This window comes from Lissotriton helveticus, chromosome 4_1, assembly GCF_964261635.1.
Source record: "Lissotriton helveticus chromosome 4_1, aLisHel1.1, whole genome shotgun sequence".
Classification (NCBI taxonomy): Eukaryota; Metazoa; Chordata; class Amphibia; order Caudata; family Salamandridae; genus Lissotriton; species Lissotriton helveticus.
In genome coordinates this window covers 1,764,438,252-1,764,462,114 of record NC_136063.1, presented here as the reverse complement: position 1 = coordinate 1,764,462,114, position 23,863 = coordinate 1,764,438,252, and positions in this window count along the sequence as shown.

Below are 23,863 nucleotides of genomic sequence, written 5' to 3'. Positions count from 1 at the left end.
AAAATAAGGAATAGCAATTTTTGCTATTCCTTATTTTGCATCAAACTTGTTTGATACATACCATTTGTCTAATTAGCATTCGCAAAGGCCGAAATTCGCAGAATTTTGACCTTTGCGAATGCTAATTAGCTTGATACATATGGCACCAAGTGAGGCCTGTCTTGCAACATGGTGCATCTTTTGCATCACTGCTGCATCGGTTTCATGTGGCACGTTTTTTTTACACCATGACACATCTGCCTAAATGCATCAATTTGTAATTTTGTCGCCTCATAGCAAATCTTTTGCACCGCCGCTGCATCCGAAAAGTGACGCACAGTGGCGCAAAAGAGGCATACACCTATCATAAATCTGTCCCTAGCATTTTAAATGATTAATTCAGGATGACGATAAGGTGTGGCCTATCCAGAGGTTTGTTTAAGGTGAGGCCTACTCAGGATTGCAGATTAAAGTTACGCTTGATGAAGAATACAGAGGAGATAATACATGTAAAGGCCTACCAATGAAGTAAGTAATGTCCACTTTATTGCGCCAGTCATCATAAATGTATCCCTAAGCTTCTTATCTTGTTACAGATGAACCGCCATATGTATCATCAAACTATTTTGCATTTCCTAAATAGCGAATTTTAAGGAATAAATAGCGATTCTTTACAATTCCTAATTTGCAATGAGCAAATTGCTAATTGCAAATTACCCATTCATTTCCATGGGCCAGGAGGCCCATAGGAATGAAGGTGCAATTTGCGATTAGCAATTAGCTCATCGCAAATTAGGAATTTTTCCAAGGGTGCAGGGGTGTCTCAAGAACACCCTGCTGCAGGCCCTGAAAAAGAAATTTGGGGGCATATGGTGCACATACATGCCCTAAGGGCATGTATGGGCGTCATATGGCACCTTTTGTTTTTTGGAAAAAAAGCTTTTTGAAAAGAATTCGCAAATTACCACCAACTAGAAGTTGGTGGTAATTTGCAAATCCTTAATGGCATTTTTTGCATATTTTTTGTTTGATACATTGCATTTAAAGAATCGTAAAATTTGCAAATTCTTCAGTGCAATCGCAAAATAAGGAATAGCAAATTTTGCTATTCCTTATTTTGCATCAAACTTTTTTGATACATACCATTTGTCTAATTAGCATTCGCAAAGGCTGAAATTCACAGAATTTTGGCCTTTGCGAATGCTAATTAGCTTGATACATATGGCCCCAAGTGAGGCCTGTCTTGCAACATGGTGCATCTTTTGCATCACTGCTGCATCGGTTTCATGTGGCACGGTTTTTTTACACCATGACACATCTGCCTAAATGCATCAATTTGTAATTTTGTCGCATCATAGCAAATCTTTTGCACCGCCGCTGCATCAGAAAAGTGACGCACAGTGGCACAAAAGAGGCATACACCTATCATAAATCTGTCCCTAGCATTTTAAATGATTAATTCAGGATGACGATAAGGTGTGGCCTATCCAGAGGTTTGTTTAAGATGAGGCCTACTCAGGATTGCAGATCAAAGTTACACTTGATGAACAATACAGAGGAGATAATACATGTAAAGGCCTACCAATGAAGTAAGTTATGTCCACTTCATTGTGCCAGTCATCATAAATCTATCCCTATGCTTCTTATCTTGTTACAGATGAACCGCCATATGTATCATCAAACTATTTTGCATTTCCTAAATAGCGAATTTTAAGGAATAAATAGCGATTCTTTACCATTCCTAATTTGCAATGAGCAAATTGCTAATTGCAAATTACCCATTCATTTCCATGGGCCAGGAGGCCCATAGGAATGAAGGTGCAATTTGCGATTAGCAATTAGCTCATCGCAAATTAGGAATTTTTCCAAGGGTGCAGGGGTGTCTCAAGAACACCCTGCTGCAGCCCCTGAAAAAGAAATATGGGGGCATATGGTGCACATACATGCCCTAAGGGCATGTATGGGCGTCATATGGCACCTTTTGTTTTTTGGAAAAAAAAGCTTTTTGAAAAGAATTCGCAAATTACCACCAACTAGAAGTTGGTGGTAATTTGCAAATCATTATTGGCATTTTTTGCATATTTTTTGTTTGATACATTGCATTTAAGAAATCACAAAATTTGCAAATCCTTCAGTGCAATCGCAAAATAAAGAATAGCAAATTTTGCTATTCCTTATTTTGCATCAAACTTGTTTGATACATACCATTTGTCTAATTAGCATTCGCAAAGGCCGAAATTCACAGAACTTCGGCCTTTGCAAATGCTAATTAGCTTCATACATATGGCCCCAAGTGAGGCCTGTCTTGCAACATGGTGCATCTTTTGCATCACAGCTGCATCAGTTTCATGTGGCACGGTGTTTTTTACACCATGACACATCTGCCTAAATGCATCAATTTGTAATTTTGTCGCCTCATAGCAAATCTTTTGCACCGCCGCTGCATCACAAAAGTGACGCACAGTGGCGCAAAAGAGGCATACACCTATCATAAATCTGTCCCTAGCATTTTAAATGATTAATTCAGGATGACGATAAGGTGTGCCCTATCCAGAGGTTTGTTTAAGGTGAGGCCTACTCAGGATTGCAGATGAAAGTTACGCTTGATGAAGAATACAGAGGAGATAATACATGTAAAGCTCTACCAATGAAGTAAGTGATGTCCACTTCATTGCGCCAGTCATCATAAATGTATCCCTAAGCTTCTTATCTTGTTACAGATGAACCGCCATATGTATCATCAAACTATTTTGCATTTCCTAAATAGCGAATTTTAAGGAATAAATAGCGATTCTTTACCATTCCTAATTTGCGATGAGCAAATTCCTAATTGCAAATTACCCATTCATTTCCATGGGCCAGGAGGCCCATAGGAATGAAGGTGCAATTTGCGATTAGCAATTAGCTCATCGCAATTTAGGAATTTTTCCAAAGGTGCAGGGGTGTCTCAAGAACACCCTGCTGCACCCCTGAAAAAGAAATTTGGGGGCATATGGCGCACATAAATTTTAACAACATTCCTTTACCTCAAAAACGATTTTCAAGTCATAATTTGAAAACACTGCCCACGGGGAAATGACTTAAAATGTCCTTAAGACACATGAAAGTGTTTTTTTAAAGCCTTTGCAAGTTTTTGGGTCACTTTTAACATGGCTATGTAACTCAAACAGTCAAAATCTAAATTGACCATGCACAGGTGGGACCATATTTACAAGGAATGTGCCCCACGGGGAAAGGTCTTTTAATGTAATATGGGAAAAATGACATCAGAGACACTGAAATGCCTTATAAAGAAGCATACACCATTATATCCTTGTCATAAATTTACAAACCATTCCTTTTCCCCAAAAACGATTTTCAAATCATAATTTGAAAACACTGCACATGGGGAAATGACTTAAAATGTCCTTAAGACACATGAAAGCGTTTTTTGATTGCCTTTCCAGCATGGTTGGGTCACTTTTAACATGGCTATGTAACACAAACATTCAAAATCTAAATTTGCCATGCACAGGTGGGAGCATATTTACAAGGAATGTGCCCCACGGAGAAAGGTCTTTTAATGTAATATGGGAAAAATGACATCAGAGACACTGAAATGCTTTATAAAGAAGCATACACCATTATGTCCTTGTCATAAATTTAAAAACCATTCCTTTTCCCCAAAAACGATTTTCAAATCATAATTTCAAAACACTGCACATGGAGAAATGACTTAAAATGTCCTTAAGACACATAAAAGCGTTTTTTGATTGCCTTTGCAGCATGTTTGTGTCACTTTTAACATGGCTATGTAACGCAAACATTCAAAATCTAAATTTGCCATGCACAGATGGGAGCATATTTACAAGCAATTTGCTCCACAGAGAAAGGTCTTACATTAAAATGGGAAAAATAACATCAGAGACACTCAATTGCCTTATAATGAAGCATACACCATTATGTCCTTGTCATAAATATTATAACCATTCATTTTCCTCAAAAACGATTTTCAAGTCATAATTTGAAAAGACTCCACAGCTCCTATGCACAATAACACCCTGTCAGTACTAATACTTCACATTTTCTCCAATTACATTTTCTCAAAGAAACAAAATCTATTTGTAAAACACTTGAGACAAAGCAACATTTGAAGAACACAACTTTCTTCATAATTTTCTCCTTAAAGCACACCATTCTCTATCTAAATTAAAGAAATCTTTTCTCACCTTAGCAAATACTTTGAGTTTCAAAACAGTCTCAGAAACACACCAATTTGTCTTCAGCAGAGCAAAAGGTATGCACTCCAGAGTCTGCAGCTATCAAAAGCACAGAAATGCTGTAATTCTTCACACATATCTCTCATGTCACCCAATCAAAACTCTTCCCTCACTTTTTTTAAATGAAAACCCTTCCCCCCTCTGCCCTTTCTGCCTTTTCTGCATGGCAACCACGTCTTGGAACACCTCTGGTGTTTGCAAGTTCACACAACAATGTTGCAATTGAACTCTGAACTCTCAGTGCACCTCATATCCAGTGCATTCTTTCATTTAATGATTTTTTCTTGACCACTCAAAATACATCTTTCAAACAACTCATCCATGCACCCTAACTTTCTGTTTTCAGCAATCAAAATCCACCAATCACTGTTACTGCTTCATTAACACAGAAACTCCACAGTTTTTTTCATTTTAAACTCTTATTTTTTCAACTGCCATTTCATTGCCACACTTCATCTGACTGCAGGAGAACCTTCTCTCACCATGTTTTCTGTCTGGATTGTTGGACATAGTTACATCTATTGGGCTCTGAGGTATGCTGAGAACAGGAATTTACCTAACCTCAATTTACAAGATGTGGAAATTAAGTGGTTTGGCCACAGAGGATTAAAATGTCACCAATTGATACCATTGGTGAAAACCTTTATGCATTTGCCAAAACCTGACCTGCTAATTGTGCACTGTGGAGGTAATGATTTGGGCACTTTGACTGGGGTAGGTCTGGAAATGCTTTTAAAGGACACCTTTGAGCAATTGATGGCACTTTTTCCTCAGACTGCCTTGGTATATTCAAATATATGCCAAAGACAGAAATGGAGGTGGTCAAACCAATTTTGTCCACAAATTGAGAAGTCGAGGAAGCATGTAAACAAATCTGTTTCAGCTTACATGAGAGACCATGGAATGGGCTCCCTGTACAACAATAACTTGCGTTACTACATGCAAGATATCTACAGAGGAGATGGAGTTCACTTCTCAGATGAGGGCAACAGAATTTTCATTCTGAATTTAAGACTGTGCATTGGTACCTACTTATAAGTACCTAAATGTACCATAAACCCAAAAACTCTTCTCAGAGCTACCCTACATCTGATCACTCACAATTATTATTTTACTCTAACATTTTTCACTAATTTTCAACAAAGTACGCTCCCTGGGGCGCTACCCGGTACGCGAACCGGGAGCTAACCTCGCTAAATTTTTAAAAAAAATGTTTTTTTTTCTCACATATGGGCCTCCTCAGCCACCCTCAGAAAACCTAGGGGGTCAAGATAAGTCTACCGTGCCCCCTTCTACCCATTCTGAACATTATTTGCCCTCCATCTTGTATCTTAATTCGACCGAAACACAAAATGGTGGACTCCCGTAACGCTTAAGGTTCGCGAACCGGGGCGCTCGCCAGTTCGCGTACCGGGTCGCTCCCTGGGAAGAGCACCATCAAAAAAGGTGGGAAAGTAGTTTACAGAAAAGCGACTGGAGACAATTTCACCAAATATAGATTACCTCATACTACATACCAATGCCTACCATTTTCACAAATTTGATTGAAATTCCATTTAACCATTTAGCCTGTAGACCTCTCTAAATACCCTGAGGTAAATTACTTCACAAAACACATCTGAAGTGTTGGAATTGACAACCAATTAAAATGTTACTTTCATTTTCTACTTTTTTTACCTGACATTTGATTAGCTATGTACCTGAATATATATAAAGGAAGAGAGAGAAACACAGCCATTTTGACTACTACTTCCTGAACTACATTGCAAGATCATTTTCACTCACAACTTAAACTTCTTTTTAGAAGGTGAGATATTATTTTATAAATTTGAAAACATTTTCAGATAGTTATATACTATCCCTCTGTAAGAGTTAGACATTGAGAAAGGCTTCTTTATTATAATTATGGATTGATTTAGGTTTCTGTGGTATAATTATGAATTTACTTAGGCTTCTTCACAGGCACTTTTTAATAGTACTACTTCACGCCTGAAACCATACAGTGCCCATAGATTACTTCTCTGTTATAAACTCACAAGTACCTGTCTGAACTTAAACCCAACAGTGCCCTATCTCTACTGATATATTTATTTTTTATGCAAATTACAGCAATAAAATGGAAGGTGAGCAGAATGTTTCCTTCGAAATTGTTCTGGAGAACAACACAGAAAAAGATATTGAGGACAATGATGACTCAGATTTCATGGATGAATCACGGGACCATGAATTAGTTCAATGTGTAGAATCTGTGGATCATTTACTTCATTATGATGACGGTCAAATGTGGGAACTTATGTTCACTCAACAAGAGGACATATCGGACAGTCAAATGCTAGACGTACTATTAAATTTTGAAAAACAATCCGAAAAATGTAATATTAAAAAATTGTTTGAGTCTTTAATCATTTTTATATGTAATTCATAAACTAGTTAAATGTTAGAAATGTTATTACATTTTCAAACACAATCACAATAATAAATAATTGCTTAAAAAATAAAAAAATTAAAAAATAATCAACAAAACCAACAATCAATTAACATACAGTATTTGAAAAGTCTATCATTCTTTTTTCCTTATAGTACGCTGCCCAGAACGCTTCCCGGTTTGCGAACCGGGCGCTACCCACGCAAAAAAACAAACATTTTTTTTTTTTGTTTTGCCCCGCGGCGCCCTTTTAAAGCCTCCACATTAAACCTAGGGGGTCAGGGAGGATCTACTATGCCCCCTTATGGTCATTTCCCCCTTTGTTTTGGCCTCCTCTTGTCTCTCAATCCTACCGAGAGACAAGATGGCGGCCGCTCCGGACTGTTTAGAATGTTGACAGACACCGGAGAGCCAATCAGCTTCGCTACGCGAAGTTCCGTTACGCGTAAAGTCCGCGAACCGGAGCGCTGCCCGGTCCGCTGTTACAGATATATATCTTTTTTTGAACGTTAATTTCTCAAAATCCACTGAAGCACATATATTTAGACCTAGAAAAGGCACATCGGGCTACCAGTCCCTACAATTTTGCCAAGTTTTGTGGAAATCCATTCAGCCGTTCGGGCTAAAAGTGAGGCCAACCGCCCTATGGAAAACTCAATGTTAAAAACACGTTTTGGGACCCCCTTTTTTCTCGGCCCCCCCTTGACGAACCCCCCCCCAAATTTCCAGGGGCTGCTCAGAAACAAAATGTTCCATTTTCCAGAAAATTTCAGCCAATTCCGTCCACAAACGCCAAAGTTATTAGACATAGAATTTTCAAAAATCCCATAGGGAAAAAATCCTAACTATATATACCTAATATATATATATATATTACCTACTGGCGGTCGCCAGTAGGTATATATAGTTAGGATTTTTTCTCTATGGGTTTTTTGAAAATTCTATGTCTAATAACATTGGCGTTTGTGGACGGAATTGGCTGAAATTTTCAGGAAAATGGCACATTTTGTTTCTGAGCAGCCCTTGAAAATTTGGGGGGGGTTCGTCAAGGGGGGGCCGAGAAAAAAGGGGGGTCCCAAAATGTGTTTTTAACATTGAGTTTTCCATAGGGCGGTTGGCCTCACTTTTAGCCCGAACGGCTGAATGGATTTACACGAAACTTGGCAAAATTGTAGGGACTGGTAGCCCGATGTGCCTTTTGTAGGTCTCAATATATGTGCTCCAGTGGATTTTGAGAAATTAACGTTTAAAAAAAGATATATATCTGTAACAGCGGACCTGGCAGCGTCCCAGGACGCGTACTTTACGCGCAACGGAGCTTTGTGAAGCGAAGCTGATTGGTTCTCCGGCGTCTGTCAACATTCCAAACAGTCCGTAGCGGCCGCCATCTTGTCTCTCGGTAGGATCGAGAGACAAGAGGAGGCCAAAGCGAAGGGGCAAATGACCATAAGGGGGCATAGTACATTGTCGCTCACCCCCTAGGTTTGATGTGGAGGTTTTAAAAGGGCCCCGCGGGGCAAAAAAAAATAAAAATAATAATAATCGAACAGCTGAATGGATTTGCACGAAACTTGGCAAAATTGTCGGGACTGGTAGCCCGATGTGCCTTTGCTAGATCTTAATATATGTGCTCCAGTGGATTTTGAGAAATTAACGTTCAAAAAAAGATATATATCTGTAACAGCGCACCGCTTCGCGTACTTTTCGCGTTACGGAGCTTTGCGAAGCGAAGCTGATTGGCTCTCCGGTGTCTGTAAACATTCCAAACAGTCCGTAGCGGCCGCCATCTTGTCTCTCGGTAGGATCGAACAGCTGAATGGATTTGCACGAAACTTGGCAAAATTGTAGGGACTGGTAGCCCGATGTGCCTTTGCTAGGTCTCAATATATGTGCTTCAGTGCATTTTGAGAAATTAACGTTCAGAAACAAGATATATATCTGTAACAGCGCTCCGCTTCGCGGAGATAAAATTATATGTGTATTACCTAGCTGTTGCTAACACCAGTTAGCGACGGCTAGTAGAATATAGCGACCATCTTGGGCCCCACTTTGCATGTGAGTGATATTTATCACTAATGACATGCAAAGTGGGCATGCCAAGATGTTAGCGACTGGAAACAGTCGCTAACATCGCTATCTCCTATTATCAACTTTTGGAAATATTCGAGATAAGCGCGAATATCTCCAAAAGCTACCACCTGCCCTGAGCAGTTCTTAGCCATGTTATCCAATGGGAGGTGGATAACATGGCTAAGAGCATTAGCTCGGTAATGCATGAATATCGCTGAGTTTTCAGCGATATTAATGCATTGCGGTCGTTTTTATCGTATTTCCGATAAACCTTGATAATAGCAAGGTTTATCTGCGATAATTTCTGACGGTAAAAAAATCGTTGCTAAGCATCGTTAGGGATAAATATCGCTTAACTTTGGTAATATGCCCCAACGTCTGTTAACGTTCGATTCGAAGGAAATCAGGAAGTGTTGAAAAACATTGTCTGCGCCATCTTGTCTTTTTTCAAATGCCACACTTTTGTCGTGCACGGCAGCCATTTTAGATGCCTTGACCAGACCCACTCTGTGCACGCTGTCGATCCTTAGCATGGCTCCCCACCCTCGCAAGCATCTCCCCCAGGCAGTGGTCACCCCCGCTCTCTGTCTTATGCATGGGTAATAAACCTCCCCCCATCTGCGCTGCTCTTCCATGAGAATCACACCCTGTGCCCGCCCGACACCTCCCTTTCGCCCTATTCACTACCGCACCCTCTGACACTCCTTTTCCTCTGTGTCCGATTGTCCAGGCTGGTCCTAGGGTATCAGCTAGCCCTGCAGATGTAGTTTATGGCCACAGCTGTAAAGAATCACCCCTCTTCAAAGGAGTTATAGTAGATCAAGGCCCACACTCGATGAGATCCGTCACAGCAGAAGCGTTGCTATTATCTGAAAACCATCCTGTATTGTGATTGGGGAGGGGACCGAGCCTGAAGCGGAAGATTCCAGGGATGACTCTTTGTACATCAAAGTTTTTACAATTATGTGTCATATTAAAAATATATAGCACTCCGACAAAGTAGTAAGATTATAAAACTTTAATAATTTATAAATATATACAAGAAAACAAAAATAGTAATAACATATAAACATTTTTAGGGAAAAACAACGAAGTAGCGGTCGGCTGTGCGAATAGTCCCAACGCAGCACAACGTCCAGATTTCCGGCGTGGGGCGTCGCGGGGGGTGGGTCATCAGTAGCAAACTGTTGTGCGAATAGTTCCAAGGCAGCAGAACGCGCTGAAATCTAGATGACACGAAAGTGATGTCTAGTAAGTTTCCACCCAGCAAATAACGGCATGGGGCGTCGCGGGGGGTGGATCATCAGTAGCAAACTGTTGCGCTAATAGTTCCAAGGCAGCAGAACGATGGCACCAAGGTGATGTCCAGTAAGTTGCCGCACTGGTTTTGGTATCCTACAATGCTGCTCCGAATAACGGCATGGGGCGCCCCGGGGGAGGCGGCGTGAACGGGCCTCTCCAGGTGGAGTGTCATCTGTTGTAGTGGGGCGCCCCTTTACCGTTTCAGTTGCCATTCCGTCCGTTTTTGGTCCACTGTGTCAAAAGCCGCAATTCAGCTGAGTTGCGCCCACTCTTGCGGTGCAGCGATAGGCGGCTGTCACAGGACTCTCAAAATGGCGGCAGGCTGTTTCCTTTTTGGGCCTGGTCCACTGAAATGGCCCTGGGACACCTTGGAAATCGGACGCTTGTCTGCTAGGTCTTGGACCCCATTCTCGAAAGCGTCCCCTCCGCCTTGAGAATTCATCAAAAGTTTTGGGGGCTCCGACTCCTGCAGGCTTCTGGTGGGGAGCGGCTGCCATGATTGCTCGCGGAATGACCATGACTGAGCTACGAGATGGTGGTGCTCTCATGCTGACGCCAGCTTCAGTCTGAAACATCCAGAAACAAGGTGGGGCTTTCATCGTTTGGGAAAAAAAAAAAGTTTTCATCCAATGAAAAGTGTTGTTTTTAGGTCACATGATCAAGCCTTCCATCATTAGGAAACCAAAAGTAAAATGAACCAATGAAAAGTTTTATAAACAAGTCACATGACCTGTTATGCGGCATAGGGTGTAAAATGCGGAGAAAATACGTTGGCACGTGAGGCGGCGTCAGTAGCGGACCGATGTGCGAATAGGCCGAAGGCAACACAACGCGCCAAGATCCGGATGGCACCGAGGTGGTGTCCAGCAAGTTGCAGCACTGGTGTGGCCATCCTACAATGCTGAAAGTCGGCGTGGGGCGCCCCGTTGGCACGTGAGGCGGCGTCAGTAGCGGACCGATGTGCGAATAGGCCGAAGGCAACACAACGCGCCAAGATCCGGATGGCACCGAGGTGGTGTCCAGCAAGTTGCAGCACTGGTGTGGCCATCCTACAATGCTGAAAGTCGGCGTGGGGCGCCCCGTTGGCACGTGAGGCGGCGTCAGTAGCGGACCGATGTGCGAATAGGCCGAAGGCAACACAACGCGCCAAGATCCGGATGGCACCGAGGTGGTGTCCAGCAAGTTGCAGCACTGGTGTGGCCATCCTACAATGCTGAAAGTCGGCGTGGGGCGCCCCGTTGGCCTGTGAGTTTGCGTCAGTAGCGGACCGATGTGCGAATAGGCCGAAGGCAGCACAACGCGCCAAGATCCGGATGGCACCGAGGTGGTGTCTAGTAAGTTGCCGCACTGGTGTGGCCATCCAACAATGCTGAAAGTCGGCGTGGGGCGCCCCGTTGGCCTGTGAGTTTGCGTCAGTAGCGGACCGATGTGCGAATAGGCCGAAGGCAGCACAACGCGCCAAGATCCGGATGGCACCGAGGTGGTGTCCAGCAAGTTGCAGCACTGGTGTGGCCATCCTACAATGCTGAAAGTCGGCGTGGGGCGCCCCGTTGGACTGTGAGATGGCGTCAGTAGCGGACCGATGTGTGAATGGGGCCGAAGGCAGCGCAACAATATTTTCGGAATAGAAGACACCACTAGGCGCTGAGATTCCAAGATCCGGATGGCACCGAGGTGGTGTGTAGCAAGTTGCCGCACTGGTGTGGCCATCCTACAATGCTGAAAGTCGGCGTGGGGCGCCCCGTTGGCCTGTGAGTTTGCGTCAGTAGCGGACCGATGTGCGAATAGGCCGAAGGCAGCACAACGCGCCAAGATCCGGATGGCACCGAGGTGGTGTCTAGTAAGTTGCCGCACTGGTGTGGCCATCCTACAATGTTGAAAGTCGGCGTGGGGCGCCCCGTTGGCCTGTGAGATGGCGTCAGTAGCGGACCGATGTGCAAATGGGGCCAAAGGCAGCGCAACAATATTTTCTGATTTGAAGACACCACAAGGCGCTGAGATGCCAAGATCCGGATGGCACCGAGGTGGTGTCTAGCAAGTTGTGGCACTGGTGTGGCCATCGTACAATGGTAAAAGTCGGCGTGGGGCGCCCTGTTGGCCTGTGAGATGGTGTCAGTAGCGGACTGATGTGTGAATGGGGCCAAAGGCAGCGCAACAATATTTTCTACAATATTTTCGGAGTAGAAGACACCACAAGGCGCTGAGATGCCAAGATCCGGATGGCACCGAGGTGATGTCTAAGTTGCGGACCGATGTGCGAATGGGGCCAAAGGTAGCGTAACAAGATTTTCTGTATGGAAGATACCACTAGGCGTTGAGATGCCAAGATTCGGATGGCACCGAGGTGATGTCTAGCAAGTTGTGCCACTGGTGTGGCCATCGTACAATGGTAAAAGTCGGCGTGGGGCGCCCTATTGGCCTGTGAGATGGTGTCAGTAGCGGACTGATGTGCGAATGGGGCCAAAGGCAGCGCAACAATATTTTCTGACTGACACCACAAGGCGCTGAGATGCCAAGATCCGGATGGCACCGAGGTGATGTCTAAGTTGCGGACTGATGTGCGAATGGGGCCAAAGGCAGCGTAACAATATTTTCTGTATGGAAGATACCACTAGGCGTTGAGATGCCAAGATTCGGATGGCACCGAGGTGATGTCTAGCAAGTTGGTGTGGTCATCCTACAATGCTGAAACTCGGCGTGGGTCACCCCATTAGCCTGTGAGATGGCGTCAGTAGCGGACCGATGTGCGAATAGGCCAAAGGCATCACAACGCGCCAAGATCCGGATGTCACCGTGGTGGTTTCATAGTTGAGAGGCACTTCATCTGCAGTGGGGCGCCGAGATCCGGATGGCACCGAGGTGATGTCTAGCAAGTTGCTGTACTGGTGTGGTCATCCTACAATGCTGAAATGTAGTGGGGCGCCCATTTACCGTTTCAGTTGCCATTCAGCTGAGTTTCGGCTGCTCTTGATGCTACAGCGACAGGCGGCTGCAAGAGGATTCTCAAAATGGCGGCCTGTTCTTTGGATTTGGGCCTGGTCTACTAAAATGGCCCTGGGACACCTTAGAACTTGGACGCTCGATTTTTTTTTCCTTTCCTGTACATGCAAAAAAAGGTAAATGCCCGGTACGTTACACGCTTCATCTGCCACGATGAACTCTCCAGAGGAACCGAAAAAAAATATAGTTGTGGTAACTATACCATGCATCGTCATATGGAGAGGTGGCACCAATTAATTATAGTGCTGCATAAAAGAGAGATTTGGAGGAGAACCCCTGACCTGCTAGTACATTCATCAAAGAAGTGGCACTGAGAGCTTCAGAGGCAAGGGAAACGGTCCCAAATATTTAGAAGAACTTTGGAAAGATTAAAATGACATGTTTAGATTGTGGTAAATTAATTTCATGTGGACAGATGAGTGTTACTCTAATAAATACAGCATATGAACATCATCATAGTCGATGGTTGGTAGAGACATTTTGACTATATCCTGGACCTGCCCGTCCTCGCCCAAAATGGCGCCGGAATAAATGGGACTCGTAACTCCTTGTTGTGTACTGGTTGCAGAACCTTGAAATCACGAGATACGTATGCAGTTTTGAAGCACATGGCGGGCGGGGACGAGAATTGATTGAATATTTCGACATCCCTATTGATATTAAGTTCTGATGTGTTATTGATTACTGTACTGTTGAAAGTTCGAATTAACGTCACCCATGGTACTTGCCCGCAAATGTATATCTAGATAATTTTATTGTAACTGGCCCTGTCGTATTTTAATTATAAAATGTACGTCCACCGATTCCGTAACTGTTAGACACCTTAGTTCTTGCAACCTAATGGCCCGCCCGTTACGTTCCTCTACAGTGTAAATGTCTATTCATCATATACGATTACAGTTTGCTCCGTGGCAGGCCCACGTGGTTATAGGCTCGTATTTGTATAATGAAATTTTCACAATAACGGTTTTTAAAAGAAAACATGGTAGTAGTATATACATTGGTAAAGTTTTTAATAATAGTCACTGTTTTAGAATCATTAAAAGGCAAGTGAAATAAAGCAGACCAATTACATGAAGGGTAAAAGGTATAATACGAAGGAACGCAGTAAAGATAAATGGTCAAGGGCTGTTGTGTTTTCTATTCCTGCAACATAAAGTGATCGATAAGAATCTCATATTCAGGCGTATCGGCGACTAAGACAGCAGGTCGACCCTCTTTTGCTCAACGGCTCCGTCATGGGACGAAGAAACGCTCTTTTTCTCGAAAAAAGAATATATTTTACTTGCAGGACAGTTGTAAAATTTCCGGGAAAGTACATTAGCCTGGAACATTATAACATATATTTAAGAAAAAATAATGTTCGGAAGTAATTAAAAGCGTAATTTTTAGGTGATATGACCAAGGCTTTCATCATTAGAATAAGAAAAGTAAAATGAACCAATGAAAAGTTTTATTAACAAGTCACATGACTTGTTATGCTTACGTTACGCGCTGCGCGCCCCGGATGACTTCCGGATGCGCTAACGCGGCGCGTCATATGACGCATTACGCGACAACGCAGGTCCAGAATATAGTCAAAATGTCTCCACCAACCAGCGGTCGAAACACAACCCCTTTCAGCAGGCTAAATAGTTCTGTTAAATGACAACAGAAGGGACAGGCAACAAGAACCATCAGTCAAAGAGGGGAGGGCTAGTTCTTCTCTACCGGGTTACATTGGGGCGCTACCGGAACTGATCGAATTGGTAGTCTACAGTGTTTCTGGATGTTTCAGACTGAAGCTGGGGTTAGCATGAGAGCAGCACCATTTCGTAGCTCCGTCGTGGCCATTCCGCAACCAATCATGGCAGCCGCTCTTTATCGTTATTTTGGGCGGGGTGGGTGGCGGAGCCGAGCTGTTTTGCAGCCATCATTGTGTGGAGTTCAGTTCATCTCACTAGTTTTGTATTTGTCATGAGGGGTTGTTCCTAATGTTTCTATTTTAGCGAGGTCAAAAAGAGATCCCATTAGTGGCCTACTGATTTTGCTCGATTCCTTTTCTTTTTTTTTACACGATTTTTCGTTATCTGCAAAGACTAAACAGAGTATTGCGACTCTGTGTTTGTTTGTAAATAGAGAATGAACCAAAGAGAACTAATTCTAAAACAGTAAATACTTGGATAACAATCAATCAAATGGAGAGAGAAGCAGGCACGACGGATTACAACGGGGGCAAAGGCCTGCGTTAACTACCTTTCACTATCTGCAAAGAGAGAGTACTCCTAATAGAAATGAGGGGGGGGGGCACCATTCAAAGCAGATCAGTGTGCATAAACACGAAAATGTTTTCACTTACCACGTACTTGACATTCGACAGCTTATGATATTTGCTATTAAAAAACCATTGAAATTCACTGAAAAAACCATAGGTTATAGACCATATATAGTTAGGAAGTAGCATTTACAAAACCTTGAAAATTCACTGAAAAAACCATAGGTTATAGACCATATATAGTTAGGAATTAGCATTTAAAAAACCTTATTTTACTCACACAAAACCATTGAAATTCCATATATAGTTAGTTGCACTAACTATATATCGCGCACCCGCAATCCACTGCTGATCATGTCACATATTACATCATTCATGACATGGTCAGTGACATCACTGATGACATCACTGATGACATCTCAAATGACATCACTGATGACATCACTGATGACATCTCATTTGACATCATTCTTGTGCTAATACGATAAACCTCTTCAGACTCTAATATAACCTTAGATACACTCAGTGTATACAGACACTCACACACTGCCACTCCCACACAAACTCAATCTGCCATAGAAATACTTGGGCAACCAATTAATAACACATATAGCCTCTCGTATAGCTAATGATCAACACATGCAGCAGTTTACAGAACAACAGACATAATGATGCACAAATTAAGACAGTTTAGTCACTAACCCATGCACTCAGTGAGACACATTTAATCACTCACTCATACATTCAGTCATGCACCTACTAAATCCTTCGTCCAGACACTTATACATCTACTCACTCTTCAATATGTAAAACATATTTAAACTTTACAGAAACACACAGTCACTGGATGACGTCATCAGTGATCTCATCAGTGATGTCATTTGAGATGTCATCAGTGATGTCATCAGTGATGTCACTGACCATGTCATGAATGATGTAATATGTGACATGATCAGCAGTGGATTGCGGGTGCGCGATATATAGTTAGTGCAACTAACTATATATGGAATTTCAATGGTTTTGTGTGAGTAAAATAAGGTTTTTTAAATGCTAATTCCTAACTATATATGGTCTATAACCTATGGTTTTTTCAGTGAATTTTCAAGGTTTTGTAAATGCTAATTCCTAACTATATATGGTCTATAACCTATGGTTTTTTCACTGAATATATATATTACCTACTGGCGGTCGCCAGTAGGTATATATAGTTAGGATTTTTTCTCTATGGGTTTTTTGAAAATTCTATGTCTAATAACTTTGGCGTTTGTGGACGGAATCGGCTGAAATTTTCAGGAAAATGGCACATTTTGTTTCTGAGCAGCCCTTGAAAATTTGGGGGGGGGTTCGTCCAGTGGGGGCCGAGAAAAAAGGGGGGTCCCAAAACGTGTTTTTAACATTGAGTTTTCCATAGGGCGGTTGGCCTCACTTTTAGCCCGAACGGCTGAATGGATTTGCACGAAACTTGGCAAAATTGTAGGGACTGGTAGCCCGATGTGCCTTTTGTAGGTCTCAATATATGTGCTCCAGTGGATTTTGAGAAATTAACGTTTAAAAAAAGATATATATCTGTAACAGCGGACCGGTTAGCGCTCTGGTTCGCGGACTTTTCGCGCAACGGAGCTTTGTGAAGCGAAGCTGATTGGTTCTCCGGCGTCTGTCAACATTCCAAACAGTCCGTAGCGGCCGCCATCTTGTCTCTCGGTAGGATCGAGAGACAAGAGGAGGTCAAAACAAAGGGGGAAATAACTATAAGGGGGCATAGTAGATCCTCGCTGACCCCCTAGGTTTGATGTGGAGGTTTTAAAAGGGCCCCGCGGGGCAAAAAAAAATAATAATAATAATAATCGAACGGCTGAATGGATTTGCACGAAACTTGGCAAAATTGTAGGGACTGGTAGCCCGATGTGCCTTTGCTAGGTCTCAATATATGTGCTTCAGTGGATTTTGAGAAATTAACGTTCAAAAAAAGATATATATCTGTAACAGCGCACCGCTTCGCGTACTTTTCGCGTTACGGAGCTTTGCGAAGCGAAGCTGATTGGCTCTCCGGTGTCTGTAAACATTCCAAACAGTACGTAGCGGCCGCCATCTTGTCTCTCGGTAGGATCGAGAGACAAGAGGAGGCCAAAGCGAAGGGGCAAATGACCATAAGGGGGCATAGTAGATCCTCGCTGACCCCCTAGGTTTGATGTGGAGGTTTTAAAAGGGCCCCGCGGGGCAAAAAAAAAAATAATAATAATAATCGAACGGCTGATGACCATAAGGGGGCATAGTAGATCCTCGCTGACCCCCTAGGTTTGATGTGGAGGTTTTAAAAGGGCCCCGCGGGGCAAAAAAAAATAATAATAATAATAATAATCGAACGGCTGAATGGATTTGCACGAAACTTGGTAAAATATTAGGGACTGGTAGCCCGATGTGCCTTTGCTATGTCTCAATATATGTGCTTCAGTGCATTTTGAGAAATTAACGTTCAAAAACAAGATATATATCTGTAACAGCGCTCCGCTTCGCGGAGATAAAATTATATGTGTATTACCTAGCTGTTGCTAACACCAGTTAGCGACGGCTAGTAGGAGATAGCGACCATCTTGGGTCCCACTTTGCATGTGAGTGATATTTATCACTAATGACATGCAAAGTGGGCATGCCAAGATGTTAGCGACTGGAAACAGTCGCTAACATCGCTATCTCCTATTATCAACTTTTGGAAATATTCGAGATAAGCGCGAATATCTCCAAAAAGTAACAGCTGCCCTGAGCAGTTCTTAGCCATGTTATCCAATGGGAGGTGGATAACATGGCTAAGAGCATTAGCTCGGTAATGCATGAATATCGCGGAGTTTTCAGCGACATTAATGCATTGCGCTCGTTTTTTATCGTATTTGCGATAAACCTTGATAATAGCAAGGTTTATCTGCGATAATTTCTGACGGTAAAAAAATCTTTGCAATGCATCGTTAGGGATAAATATCGCTTAACTTTGGTAATATGCCCCAACGTCTGTTAACGTTCGATTCGAAGGAAATCAGGAATTGTTGAAAAACATTGTGTGCGCCATCTTGTCTTTTTTCAAATGCCACACTTTTGTCGTGCACGGCAGCCATTTTAGATGCCTTGACCAGATCCACTCTGTGAACGCTGTCGATCCTTAGCATGGCTCCCCACCCTCGCAAGCATCTCCCCCAGGCAGTGGTCACCCCCGCTCTCTGTTTTATGCATGGGTAATAAACCTCCCCCCATCTGCGCTGTTCTTCCCTGAGAATCACACCCTGTGCCCGCCCGACACCTCCCTTTCGCCCTATTCACTACCGCACCCTCTGACACTCCTTTTCCTCTGTGTCCGATTGTCCAGGCCGGTCCTAGGCTATCAGCTAGCCCTGCAGATGTAGTTTATGGCCACAGCTGTAAAGAATCACCCGTCTTCAAAGGAGTTATAGTAGATCAAGGCCCACACTCGATGAGATCCGTCACAGCAGAAGCGTTGCTATTATCTGAAAACCATTCTGTATTGTGATTGGGGAGGGGACCGAGCCTGAAGCGGAAGATTCCAGGGATGACTCTTTGTACATCAAAGTTTTTACAATTATGTGTCACATTAAAAATATATAGCACTCCGACAAAGTAGTAAGATTATAAAACTTTAATAATTTATAAATATATACAAGAAAACAAAAATAGTAATAACATATAAACATTTTTAGAGAAAAACAACGAAGTAGCGGTCGGCTGTGCGAATAGTCCCAACGCAGCACAACGTCCAGATTTCCGGCGTGGGGCGTCGCGGGGGGTGGGTGATCAGTAGCAAACTGTTGTGCGAATAGTTCCAAGGCAGCAGAACGCGCCGAAATCTAGATGACACAAAAGTGATGTCTAGTAAGTTGCCACCCAGCAAATAACGGCGTGGGGCGTCGCGGGGGGTGGGTCATCAGTAGCAAACTGTTGTGCGAATAGTTCCAAGGCAGCAGAACGATGGCACCAAGGTGATGTCCAGTAAGTTGCCGCACTGGTTTTGGTATCCTACAATGCTGCTCCGAATAACGGCGTGGAGCGCCCCGGGGGAGGCGGCGTGAACGGGCCTCTCCAGGTGGAGTCTCGTCTGTTGTAGTGGGGCGCCCCTTTACCGTTTCAGTTGCCATTCCGTCCGCTTTTGGTCCACTGTGTCAAAATCCGCCATTCAGCTGAGTTGCGCCCACTCTTGCGGTGCAGCGATAGGCGGCTGTCACAGGACTCTCAAAATGGCGGCAGGCTGTTTCCTTTTTGGGCCTGGTCCACTGAAATGGCCCTGGGACACCTTGGAAATCGGACGCTTGTCTGCTAGGTCTTGGACCCCATTCTCGAAAGCGTCCCCTCCGCCTTGAGAATTCATCAAAAGTTTTGGGGGCCCCGACTCCTGCAGGCTTCTGGTGGGGAGCGGCTGCCATGATTGCTCGCGGAATGACCACGACGGAGCTACGAGATGGTGGTGCTCTCATGGTGACGCCAGCTTCAGTCTGAAACATCCAGAAACAAGGTGGGGCTTTCATCGTTTGGGGGAAAAAAAAAGTTTTCATCCAATGAAAAGTGTTGTTTTTAGGTCATATGATCAAGCCTTCCATCATTAGGAAACCAAAAGTAAAATGAACCAATGAAAAGTTTTATAAACAAGTCACATGACCTGTTATGCGGCATAGGGTATAAAATGCGGAGAAAATACGTTGGCACGTGAGGCGGCGTCAGTAGCGGACCGATGTGCGAATAGGCCGAAGGCAATACAACGCGCCAAGATCCGGATGGCATCGAGGTGGTGTCATAGTTGAGAGTTCTGAGCAGCGGTTGTAACACTGTCTGAAGCTTATTTGCAGCTGCTGCAGCTTCACTACGCGCCAAGATCCGGATGGCACCGAGGTGGTGTGTAGGAAGTTGCCGCACTGGTGTGGCCATCCTACAATGCTGAAAGTCGGCGTGGGGCGCCCCGTTGGCCTGTGAGTTTGCGTCAGTAGCGGACCGATGTGCGAATAGGCCGAAGGCAGCACAACGCGCCAAGATCCGGATGGCACCGAGGTGGTGTCTAGTAAGTTGTCGCACTTCTGTGGCCATCCTACAATGTTGAAAGTCGGCGTGGGGCGCCCCGTTGGCCTGTGAGATGGTGTCAGTAGCGGACTGATGTGTGAATGGGGCCAAAGGCAGCGCAACAATATTTTCTACTATATTTCCGGTGTAGAAGAGACCACAAGGCGCTGAGATGCCAAGATCCGGATGGCACCGAGGTGGTGTGTAGCAAGTTGCCGCACTGGTGTGGCCATCCTACAATGCTGAAAGTCGGCGTGGGGCGCCCCGTTGGCCTGTGAGATGGCGTCAGTAGTGGACCGATGTGCGAATAGGCCGAAGGCAGCACAACAATATTTTCTGACTGACACCACAAGGCGCTGAGATGCCAAGATCCGGATGGCACCGAGGTGATGTCTAAGTTGCGGACTGATGTGCGAATGGGGCCAAAGGCAGCGTAACAATATTTTTTGTATGGAAGATACCACTAGGCGTTGAGATGCCAAGATTCGGATGGCACTGAGGTGATGTCTAGCAAGTTGGTGTGGTCATCCTACAATGCTGAAACTCGGCGTGGGTCACCCCATTAGCCTGTGAGATGGCGTCAGTAGCGGACCGATGTGCGAATAGGCCGAAGGCAGCACAACGCGCCAAGATCCGGATGTCACCGTGGTGGTTTCATAGTTGAGAGGCACTTCATCTGCAGTGGGGCGCCGAGATCCGGATGGCACCGAGGTGATGTCTAGCAAGTTGCTGTACTGGTGTGGTCATCCTACAATGCTGAAACTCGGCGTGGGTCGCCCCATTAGCCTGTGAGATGGCGTCAGTAGCGGACCGATGTGCGAATAGGCCGAAGGCAGCACAACGCGCCAAGATCCGGATGTCACCGTGGTGGTTTCATAGTTGAGAGGCACTTCATCTGCAGTGGGGCGCCGAGATCCGGATGGCACCGAGGTGATGTCTAGCAAGTTGCTGTACTGGTGTGGTCATCCTACAATGCTGAAACTCGGCGTGGGTCGCCCCATTAGCCTGTGAGATGGCGTCAGTAGCGGACCGATGTGCGAATAGGCCGAAGGCAGCACAACGCGCCAAGATCCGGATGTCACCGTGGTGGTTTCATAGTTGAGAGGCACTTCATCTGCAGTGGGGCGCCGAGATCCGGATGGCACCGAGGTGATGTCTAGCAAGTTGCTGTACTTGTGTGGTCATCCTACAATGCTGAAACTCGGCGTGGGTCGCCCCATTAGCCTGTGAGATAGCAGTTCTTTGGATTTGGGCCTGGCTCGTCTGCTGTAGTGGGGCGCCCCTTTACCGTTTCAGTTGCCATTCAGCTGAGTTTCGGCTGCTCTTGATGCTACAGCGACAGGCGGCTGCAACAGGACTCTCAAAATGGCGGCCTGTTCTTTGGATTTGGGCCTGGTCCACTAAAATGGCCCTGGGACACCTTAGAACTCGGACGCTCGATTTTTTTTTCCTTTCCTGTACATGCAAAAAAAGGTAAATGCCCGGTACGTTACACGCTTCATCTGCCACGATGAACTCTCTAGAGGAACCGAAAAAAAATATAGTTGTGGTAACTATACCATGCATCGTCATATGGAGAGGTGGCACCAATTAATTATAGTGCTGCATAAAAGAGAGATTTGGAGGAGAACCCCTGACCTGCTAGTACATTCATCAAAGAAGTGGCACTGAGAGCTTCAGAGGCAAGGGAAACGGTCCCAAATATTTAGAAGAACTTTGGAAAGATTAAAATGACATGTTTAGATTGTGGCAAATTTATTTCATGTGGACATCTGAGTGTTACTCTAATAAATACAGCATATGAACATCATCATAGTCGATGGTTGGTAGAGACATTTTGACTATATCCTGGACCTGCCCGTCCTCGCCCAAAATGGCGCCAGAATAAATGGGACTCGTAACTCCTTGTTGTGTACTGGTTGCAGAACCTTGAAATCACGAGATACGTATGCAGTTTTGAAGCACATGGCGGGCGGGGACGAGAATTGATTGAATATTTCGACATCCCTATTGATATTAAGTTCTGATGTGTTATTGATTACTGTACTGTTGAAAGTTCGAATTAACGTCACCCATGGTACTTGCCCGCAAATGTATATCTAGATAATTTTATTGTAACTGGCCCTGTCGTATTTTAATTATAAAATGTACGTCCACCGATTCCGTAACTGTTAGACACCTTAGTTCTTGCAACCTAATGGCCCGCCCGTTACGTTCCTCTACAGTGTAAATGTCTATTCATCATATACGATTACAGTTTGCTCCGTGGCCGGCCCACGTGGTTATAGGCTCGTATTTGTATAATGAAATTTTCACAATAAAGGTTTTTAAAAGAAAACATGGTAGTAGTATATACATTGGTAAAGTTTTTAATAATAGTCACTGTTTTAGAATCATTAAAAGGCAAGTGAAATAAAGCAGACCAATTACATGAAGGGTAAAAGGTATAATACGAAGGAACGCAGTAAAGATAAATGGTCAAGGGCTGTTGTGTTTTCTATTCCTGCAACATAAAGTGATCGATAAGAATCTCATATTCAGGCGTATCGGCGACTAAGACAGCAGGTCGACCCTCTTTTGCTCAACGGCTCCGTCATGGGACGAAGAAACGCTCTTTTTCTCGAAAAAAGAATATATTTTACTTGCAGGACAGTTGTAAAATTTCCGGGAAAGTACATTAGCCTGGAACATTATAACATATATTTAAGAAAAAATAATGTTCGGAAGTAATGAAAAGCGTAATTTTTAGGTCATATGACCAAGCCTTTCATCAATACAATAAGAAAAGTAAAATGAACCAATGAAAAGTTTTATTAACAAGTCACATGACTTGTTATGCTTACGTTACGCGCTGCGCGCCCCGGATGACTTCCGGATGCGCTAACGCGGCGCGTCATATGACGCATTACGCGACAACGCAGGTACAGAATATAGTCAAAATGTCTCCACCAACCAGCGGTCGGAACACAACCCCTTTCAGCAGGCTAAATAGTTCTGTTAAATGACAACAGAAGGGACAGGCAACAAGAACCATCAGTCAAAGAGGGGAGGGCTAGTTCTTCTCTACCGGGTTACATTGGGGCGCTACCGGAACTGATCGAATTGGTAGTCTACAGTGTTTCTGGATGTTTCAGACTGAAGCTGGGGTTAGCATGAGAGCAGCACCATTTCGTAGCTCCGTCGTGGTCATTCCGCAACCAATCATGGCAGCCGTTCTTTATCGTTATTTTGGGCGGGGTGGGTGGCGGAGCAGAGCTGTTTTGCAGCCATCATTGTGTGGAGTTCAGTTCATCTCACTAGTTTTGTATTTGTCATGAGGGGTTGTTCCTAATGTTTCTATTTTAGCGAGGTCAAAAAGAGATCCCATTAGTGGCCTACTGATTTTGCTCGATTCCTTTTCTTTTTTTTTACACGATTTTTCGTTATCTGCAAAGACTAAACAGAGTATTGCGACTCTGTGTTTGTTTGTAAATAGAGAATGAACCAAAGAGAACTAATTCTAAAACAGTAAATACTTGGATA